Source organism: Epargyreus clarus, unplaced genomic scaffold (assembly GCF_041222505.1).
Source record: "Epargyreus clarus isolate Ecla_fem2 unplaced genomic scaffold, WU_Ecla_fem_2.2 ptg000019l, whole genome shotgun sequence".
Classification (NCBI taxonomy): domain Eukaryota; kingdom Metazoa; phylum Arthropoda; class Insecta; order Lepidoptera; family Hesperiidae; genus Epargyreus; species Epargyreus clarus.
Window position 1 is genome coordinate 15,718,574 of NW_027332227.1, and position 1,983 is coordinate 15,720,556.

Below are 1,983 nucleotides of genomic sequence, written 5' to 3' on the forward strand. Positions count from 1 at the left end.
AGACAGAAACTTGAATTTTATTCAGGTATATTTATAGATCCGCCTTGTAAACACAGTCTCATCAATTATACAAAATATTTGCACACTTACATAAAAAATATGGAAATCACAAATGCAAACACGATATATGGAAGGAAACACATTTGTTTCTTTAATTAGAGAATTACAATAATAAAACTACGATTTTCGCTTAATTAGGCTTATATGGACTAGGTGCCTATAAAACCTAATTATAATAGGTATAATTAATTTATTGCTACACGTTAAGGAACCCATTTGCGTAATTAATATTAATTAACAGCATCATTATTTCATATTCATAGTCGTATACCTATTAAAGTGTCTGGATACCACATACATAAAGAATAGAAAATAAATGAATACTCAGAAACAGAGCAGAAATCAAAATAGTTATTTAAATATTTTAAGCACCCCTGCGGTTGTTCTTAAGCAACCCCATGGCTTATGTTAAAGCTAAGTAAGGTTTGGCAGTTTGATGTGTAACCACCATCGGCGCCGTGGCTTAGTTGGTTAAAGCGCCTGTCTAGTAAACAGGAGATCGCAAGTTCGAATCTCGCCGGGGCCTTTTCTGAATGATGTATGCTATCATTATTTTTGGATGTGTAACCACTAAATAACCTACAGATCTTACAGAAAAGTTTATCTAGAATAATTCCCAACATTTAAATTAAAATATAAGTTCCCTTTTTTATTTTGACGTTTATTATACTGTTACTTATCGACGAGTCAGTGCTCATATTCCTTTAAATAGATGTGTTTTTACTAAGTATGTAGTTATATACATTTAACACGTAAACGTCAGCGCTAAAAAGATCAATATTGCTAGCACAAAACAAAGCCTCTAAGGTAACACAGCTCAATCCGCTCACAGCTGCCCGGTCAATAAATTATCCTTGCCTCAAGATTTTATTATCCGACCCGATTGTAAATTATCCGTTTATCGCTTTATTCGCCACTCATTAACGTTTTATATTTAAGATATGGGTTATTAATTTCGGAGAATGCCAGCTGGATTTACGATGCTTGGTTATACTTGGTGTTCCACTGCAAGAGTTGGAGTGATAAATTCGTACGCGACGAATTATATCATGCTTAGGAATGTCATAAGAAACTTTCATATAAGTTTATCTGGAAAGACCCTTAGTTTACCGGTATAAAAAAAGTTATATATCTTCTTAAAGCCTAGACATAAATAAATCTAGGTATTGTATTTTTAGTTTTTAAAATCAGTTTGTCACCACAGATATATGAATTAAATCTTGCTGGTTTTCAACGATTGGTTTTATAACAAATGGTATTTGACATCGCATAAATATATGTATTTTTTTTCACTGCACAGATTATAGCAATCAAGTTTCACGTCGCTTTTAGCTTCACCAGTGTTAGTAGAACCTGGCTGTTGTTTTGAAATAATTTTATATACGACGGTGTCCGACTGCTTTCGCAATTTACAACTCCACTCGAGTTTTGTGAGAGAAATTTATTTTTAATTTTATTTTAATCGCGGTTTTTCTCAGAGCTTATAATCAGTCAGGTTATTTCAATTTTACAACCTCATTTCGTGTAATTTATTTTTAATGTTAAAATTGTACTAAGTAATTTCCGATCTCAAAATAAAAAATAATTAAAGTCTAAATAAATAGCATGTTTTTGAAATTAAGAAATCAAACATCTAATTTAAAAAGCTCACGTATAACATGTTAATATACCTATATACGAGTATATTATATTTTAATTTGTACAATTATAATATTTTGTTTTTATTCACTTTATCTAAAATTGTTTCAAGCTTTCGTTAACAAATGTGTCTAATTTATAACTTAAACGTAAGTGTATGCTATCTTTAGCCGAATATGAAATCATTTAAAAATATAACTACGATTTACAAATACACAAGAAACTCTTGTGCAAAATTTAACTGCAAGCCCACCGGTTTAACCCAAGCATTGGTTGTCAGTCAAC

General features: G+C 30.9%; 1 non-coding gene across 1 annotated transcript; it reads left to right on the forward strand.

The window, feature by feature from the left end:
- Positions 1-512: 512 nt before the first annotated feature.
- On the forward strand, positions 513-586 carry TRNAT-AGU (transfer RNA threonine (anticodon AGU)). The gene has a single exon. It is a non-coding gene; the product is annotated as a tRNA-Thr (tRNA).
- Positions 587-1,983: the final 1,397 nt, after the last annotated feature.